The sequence below is a fragment of the Amblyomma americanum genome, chromosome 1, assembly GCF_052857255.1.
Source record: "Amblyomma americanum isolate KBUSLIRL-KWMA chromosome 1, ASM5285725v1, whole genome shotgun sequence".
Classification (NCBI taxonomy): Eukaryota; Metazoa; Arthropoda; class Arachnida; order Ixodida; family Ixodidae; genus Amblyomma; species Amblyomma americanum.
The window spans coordinates 116,772,097-116,779,728 of NC_135497.1; positions in this window are offsets into that span (position 1 = coordinate 116,772,097).

A 7,632-nucleotide genomic window follows, 5' to 3' on the forward strand; every position below is an offset into this window, starting at 1 on the left:
ACTGAAGAATTGTGGTTGAGGTCGAATTTTTGTGCGAGTACCGGCGTTTGCTAGTGTCACCCGCCATTGTGCTCACTTAGATTTTGCATATCACCCTGGAGGAGAGGGGAGACGATGGGGCCTGCCCCACGGACCACTGCCGTGTGTGGGGCTTCATTCTCTGTAGTCAAGTCCTCATCCTCAGAGGGGGTTTGTATTCTGGCAATTTTGCTGCTCGCGCTCGTGCTTGAGAGGCGCTTAACAGAGGCCGACTTGCGAGCCTTGCTGAGTGGTTTCGGGATCTGAGCTGCTATAAGGCTCGGGATCCTGTCAAATAAGGTTTGAAATGCAGCTGTAAATTGCGCCTCTAGGGCGCTAAAGCGTGCCGTGATCTGGACTTCCATGGCGGCGCTCAACCTCGCTTCGATTTTGCCCTCATCTGGTCGTGCAGTCGCCTGCTCAAAGGGGGTGCTCTCCATTTCCTCAGTCGTCTGAGAAGGAGGAGGTGCATCGGATTTCATTAGGCGTTGTTCGGTTAATGCCAATTTACGGGTTAGGAGTTCGACTTCTTCGCGTAGGGCCGCGATTTCAAGCTGCTCTGGCGTTTTGGATGGCGTTTTGGGTGGGGGTGGGTGAGAGAGGGGGCTACCCTGCCCGTACCGCTTACCTGTGGCCCGTGCTGCACTCCAGAGTTGCCCATGACCGCTGGTCCCCTAGGTTGGATGGCTTGCTTGTGGCACCCTCTCGTCCTTGAGTGGGTGGAGGTGGCCCCTGTTTCCCATCTGTCACCTTGGGGGTGGGTCCACGATGGTTTGGCCCGCGTTGAGCCGGCTCCTTGGCGCCCGCGCCTGGTTGCAGGTCCTGGGATTGAGGCGGGTTGAGTGGGGAGACGTCTTTGGTGCGCTTCCCGCCGCGTTTCGATTTCTTTTTCTTGCCCTTCTTTTTTGACCCTGGTGGTGAGGACCGGGGCGGAGGTGGGGGCTCACGGTATCGGGCCTTGCACACACGGTCCCCGGTGACGTGAGGACCGGCGCACAATGAGCACCGTGGCGTGCACTCATGCGGCGCACGCACACCGTCGGCGAGCTGAGCGGCAGAGCCGCAAAGTCCGCAAATTTCAGTTTTCGGGCCTGGGCACGCATCCTGGCGATGTCCGACAGCTCCACACAGTCTGCAGGCAGGCACAGTCTTCCTGTAGGTTTGGGCCGGAATCAGTAGTGCATCGTAATGCACATACCTTGGCTTCACTTTGCCGGCGAAGGTGAGCCGCGCTTTGTTGGAAACGCCCAATTTCCGGATTTCTATGATTTAACCGTCGCGCCAGTAGAGGATCTCACGGAGCATGGCTTCAGTGTCGGTGCTTCGGACGGTGACGACCCCGTAACAGGTGTCATGTCCGTCCGAGCGGAGGTGACCGACGAGGGGCACCGCACCGCGTGAGGAGTTGACGGCGAATTCGCCGATGATTTTGTCCGAAATCTTCGAGTCAGCGGTATAGACTAGGATGAGGTTTTGGTCGCTCACCGGAACAGCAGTGATGGCGCGAGCCGTGTCCATTCCAAGGTGAGCGACGAACGCCCGTCCAAGGCTGTTTTCCGGGAAGACGGTCGTGAGCGAGACCCGGGTTCTTGGCTTCACGACGACAACGAAGTCCATAGCTGCCGGTTTCGGTAGAGGAAGCGGTCTCCAGGACACCAGCCGCTTCCCCTGGGCGCCCGCGGAGCGCGGCGCAGGCGATGGAATTTTTCCGTGCCGAGCGTCAGAGGCGTCCGCGGCCGCGGGGAGGCCGCGTCGGAGATGGAGAAAGGAGGGAGTGAAAGAACAGAGGAAGAAAGAGGTGCCTGAGTGGAGGGCTCGGGAATAAGTTCGGCCACCTGGGGATCTTTAACATGCACTGACATCGAAAGCACACGGGCACCTTTAGCGTTTCGCTTCCATCGAAACGTGGCTGCCGCGGTCGGGTAACGCGGTCGGCGTGTTTCTGTTCGCTAGCCGCTACAGACAAGCCCAATGTTTCCCACGCGCGACCTTTCTATCTATACGCGGGGTACGAAGCCGGGTAATGAGAGAGAGAGAGATGTGTGCTGCATGCATTAGCGCTGACAAGGTTGTGGCAGTCACGTGGCACTCCAGCAATTAGGCGCAGAGTTCCCTGCTGGGCCAACCTCTCGCGATCAACCATTAAGTGCCACCTGTTGGTGTGGCAGGGTGGGCGCTATTCAGTGTGCGGAACGCAAAATTGAAAATTGGTTTTTGAGGAAAGGCTCGCATATATCGGTGGACACCCGAACCGCACCTTAATGGAAGGAAAATTAAATGAATTATTTTAAGGAAAGGAATTGATGCCTGTCTCACATATCTCGGTGGACACCAGAACCGCGCTGTAAGGGAATGATGATGAAATAACTTTAATTGCACCCGTCAAGGAATCAGGGTGCGGTGAAGTCTTGTCTCTTGACCGCCGTCATCTTCCCCTTTCAGCAGGCTGTGAGCGGTGTCCAGGGCCAGACGGACGAGTTTTTAACGCGACAGCGTTAAGGAGCTCGTGTAGCAGAAAAGCCGGTGTCTTCGGCGGCGTTGGCCGTGAGCGAAAAATCCTCCTCCTCGCACTCCTTCTCCTCGCAATGTACCCCACTGCCCCAACAGATAGCGCTAGGGTGCCTCGATGCCAGCGCCAGGCACCTTGCCTGTGCTGGCATCGAGGCACCCTAGATAGCGCGCGACGGCAGCGCCTCCCGCTCGTCTTGTTCGGGCGCAGTGGGGCCGTGCGGGCACGCAGGAATCACGCGGTGAGCGGCGAACAACGCAGCGCACATCCAAAGTGCCCTCACCACGAAGCTTGCGGCTTGCTGCCCGTTCGTTCGGCGTGGAAGCTATGCTGGCATTTGTGGCATCGGATTTGTCGAGAACGATGTGCCGGCAAACTTCGACTGCAACTTGAGTCGCGCGCGTTTCGGCAAGGCGCCTGGCAGCGCTTCTACGCGGTTTGCCGCTCCGCGCGTCCGTTTTACCGTACATGGCAGAGCGATTTGTCTAACGGGCAAGGTATCGCGCCGAACGGGCGATGGCATTCCGTGGACTCCCTGGCAGTGCTGCAACATGCTGTCACGTTCCAATTTTAAAGGCGAAGCTTAAGCGTCCCCCAATTTTTGATGAAGTCTGTGTAAAAGTGAGCCAGCTGGTTCTTTTATTAATGCGAAAGCATTAGATGGCTCACTTTCAAAGTCATATTCGCAAAAAAGTCCGCAAGCGGCACCAGGTGACGTCACGAGCCGACGAGTCACGCAACGAAGATGATGTGACATAATTAATTATAAGTAATATAATTAGATAACGCTAAAACTAATAGTATAATTAGTGATGAAATCATATGAGTGCGACGTCATTCCAGGTTACCAGGTCACGTGGCAGCGATGTATTGTGCCATCAAACCTAGTCACGTGACGATGCTGTAATATGACATCACACCTACTCACGTGAAAACGATGTGATTTCTCGTCACACGAGGCCCCCTTCCAACCCTATTTCAAGATCCATATGGATCCCACCTCGCTACACATGCGCGCATGACGCATTGTAAAGAGTGCCCACAACCCGGTCCACATTAATGACATTCGGATTGTCCAGCAGGTAAACGCGCCAGTTGTCATATATGACATACTGGAAAGATCATGCAACGACACATGCCTTTGACTCTCGAGATGATGGAGATGATGATGATGATGCTAACAGTGTATCCTTATGAGCCCGGGGAAGTCTGATATCGTCACGTTGTGGTGACGGCAGTCGAAGCAGCGATGAAGACGGACGAAAGGGTCTTCTAAAAGAACTGTTTATTGGACTGACTTGCACCCAAAATGAACTGAATCACTCGGCGGCGGCGAAGAGACAAGCGTGCTCGGCGGTCGTCGAACAGAATGCCGGCCGCTGTCGGCCGTGCTCAATTTAAAGCTGATAGCGAACTTTCGAGATAAAGAGCGCAAAGTTACTAGAACATTCCGGAACAACGTAGAATCAGCTCTGCCTGGCTGCGATCAATCGAGATAAATCTAGTCGCGTCTTGCGTAGCAAACAAAGCGATAAAGTGATGTGGCGGCAGATTTGAAAAACGAAGACACTTCAAATATTCGCGGCATTACTCCCCTCTCCAAGAAGCATCGACCCGATGCATTAAAACAAATAATGCGACTAGTGAGAAAAAAAAACGGATCTTGCGAAAATAGAGCATGGAAATGCAGCGGCCTTTAGCCGCATAATACGGCTTCAGACGGACTACATGGACAACTTCTGGTCGTACGCGGCGTCGCTGGGATGCAGTCATTGCGTCAGGGATGACTTCATAATCCAGTTCACCCAGCCGACGAAGAACCTTGTACGGGCCAAAATAGCGGCGCAAAATCTTTTCACTCAATCCACGGCGGCGAATGGGCGTCCACACCCAGACTTGGTCTCCTGGCTTGTATTCCGCATTGCGTCTTCGTAGGTTGTAGCGTCTGGCGTCGGACCGCTGCTGATCTTTGATCCGTAATCGGGCAAGCCTTCGAGCTTCTTCTGCGCGTTGAAGGTAGGCGGCAACGTCGACGTTCTCTTCTTCTGTAACGTTGGGCAGCATGGTGTCTAGCGTGGTCGTGGCCTCCCTGCCATGGACGAGCCTAAAAGGCGTCATCTGGGTGGTCTCCTGCACTGCGGTGTTGTAGGCGAAGACGACGTAAGGCAGGATGACATCCCAGGTTTTGTGTTCGGCATCGACATACGTAGCGAGCATATCGGCGATGGTTTTGTTCAGGCGCTCGGTCAGTCCGTTGGTCTGCGGATGGTATGCAGTTGTCCTCCGGTGGCTGGTTTGGCTGTAGCGCAGGATGGCTTGCGTCAGTTCCGCGTGAATGCTGTTCCTCTGTCCGTGATGAGCACATTGGGGGCGCCGTGTCGAAGAAGAATGCACTCCACGAAAAATTTGGCGACTTCTGCTGCTGTTCCTTTCGGTAGGGCTTTCGCCTCGGCGTAGCGGGTCAGGTAGTCGGTCGCTATGATGATCCACTTATTTCCAGATGTTGACGTTGGAAAAGGGCCAAGCAAGTCCATGCCAATCTGCTGAAAGGGCCTTGAGGGAGGTTCAATGGGGCTCAGAAATCCTGCTGGTCGTGTGGGAGAGGTCTTTCGTCGCTGACAATCTCGGCAGGTTTTCACATAGTGTGCGACATCGGCAGACAGTCGGGGCCAGTAATACTTGTCTTGAATGCGGCGGAGGGTGCGAGTAAACCCGAGATGTCCAGCTGTCGGCTCTTCGTGTGAAGCCTGTAGAACTTCTTCGCGGAGACAAGTAGGTACAACTAGGAGGTAGGCTGTTTTGTTCGCTGTAAAGTTCTTCTTCACAAGGACCTCATTCTGCACACAGAAGGAAGACAGTCCTCGCTTGAATGAAGCGGGGGGTGAAGAAACCTTGCCTTCCTGGTTCTCGATGAGGCCTTTTAGGTCGGGGTCCGAGCGTTGCTGCTGAGCAAAAGAGCTGGGGCTGATGGGTCCCAGGAAGGCGTCCTCATCGTCGTCCGGCGGCGGTGCATCTACAGGGGCTCGTGAGAGGCAATCGGCGTCAGAGTGCTTGCGTCCGGACTTGTAAACGACGGTGACGTCAAACTCCTGGAGACGCAGACTCCATCGAGCGAGTCGGCCAGAGGGGTCCTTCAAATTGGCAAGCCAGCAGAGCGCGTGGTGGTCGCTGACCACCTTGAACGATCGTCCGTAAAGGTAGGGGCGGAATTTCGACGTAGCCCAGATGATGGCAAGGCACTCCTTCTCAGTGGTCGAATAGTTAGCCTCGGCCTTGGAAAGGGAACGGCTAGCGCATGCGATGACCTTCTCCAGCCCGTCACTTTTTTGAACGAGAACGGCGCCTAGTCCCACGCTGCTTGCGTCGGTATGAACTTCAGTATCGGCGTTTTCATCAAAATGCGCAAGGATCGGTGGGGACTGTAAACGACGCTGAAGTTCATTGAAGGCTTCTGCTTGCGGCGCTTCCCATTTAAACGGCACGTCTGCCTTCGTCAGTTGGGTGAGGGGCTCGGCGATGCGCGAAAAGTTTTTCGCAAGTCGTCGGTAATATGCGCACAGTCCGAGAAGTAAGCGCACTGCTTTCTTATCGGCCGGCGGTGGAAACTGTTCAATAGCAGCTGTTTTCTGCGGGTCTCGGCGTACTCCCTCGTACTCCCTCCTTGCTAACGATGTGGCCTAGAAACAGCAGCTCTTCGAGGCAAAGTGGCATTTCTCTGCTTTCAAGGTTAGGCCAGACGACTTGATTGCGTCTAGTACTGTTCGAAGTCTTTTGAGGCGCTCTTCAAAGCTGGAGCCGAAGACAACGACGCCATCTAAATATACCAGACACATTTGCCACTTCAGGCCTGCCAGCACTGTATCCATTACTCGCTGAAACGTCGCTGGTGCGGAACAGAGACCAAATGGCATCACCTTGAACTCAAACAGCCCATCCGGAGTGATGAATGCTGTCTTCTCGCGATCTCTTTCGTCGACCTCAATTTGCCAGTAGCCGCTCTTGAGGTCCATCGATGAGAAATATTTGGCGTTGCAGAGGCGGTCCAGTGTGTCGTCGATGCGGGGGAGGGGTAGACGTCCTTTTTTGTTATGTTGTTCAAGCGGCGGCAATCCACACAGAATCGAAGTGCGCCGTCTTTCTCACTAGAACAACCGGTGCCGCCCACGGGCTGTTTGAAGGCTGGATGACGTCGTCGCGAAGCATTTCTTCGACTTGGTCCCGGATGGCTTGTCGTTCTCGCGGTGACACACGGTAGGGGCTTTCACGGAGAGGTCGGACGTGTTGGTCCGTTATAATGCGATGCTTGGCAATTGGCGTCTGTCGTACCTTCGGCGATGTCGAAAAACACTCACTGTAGCTTTGAAGCAGATTGCAGATCTGGTCTTCTCTGTTCCGGTGCAGGGCTGGGTAGATGTCGAAAGTGGGCGAGTTCTCTTGGTCAGGCGAATCTTCTGCGGAGGGGTCGGAGAGGGCGAAGGAGTCTCGTACGTCAGATATTTCGTCGAAGAAAGCAATCGTCGTTCCTCTGTTAAGGTGCCGGTATTCTTCGCTGAAGATAGTCAGCAGTACTTCGGCCTGGGCATTGCGCAAATGTGCGATGCCTCTTGCGATGCTGATTCCTCGGTCTAGGAGCAACTGCATGTTGCCCTCGATGATGGCTTCAGCGTTAATGGCTTTCGTGGCGCCTACGGTCAGGATAACGCTTGATCGGGATGGGACGCTCACTTATTCCTCCAGGACACTCAGGGCAACGTGATTTTTCCGAGTTTTCATTGAAGCGATGGCTTCGTCCTTCAAAAGCGTGATCAGCTTGGATCGCAGGTCGATGATCGCCTGATGCTCATTAAGGAAATTCATACCCAAGATCACTTCGCGGGAACATTGCGGTAGCACAACAAAGGTCGCAGGATGGGTATGTCCTTTGACAATCACTCGCGCTGTGCATCGTCCTGATGGCGTAATGAGGTGGCCCCCTGCGGTGCGAATTTGTGGGCCATCCCAAGCCGTTGTGACTTTTCTCAGCTGCGCAGCGAATGTTCCATTCATCACCGAGTAATCGGCTCCTATGTCAACTAGAGCGGTAACTTTCCGGCCGTCGATAGTCA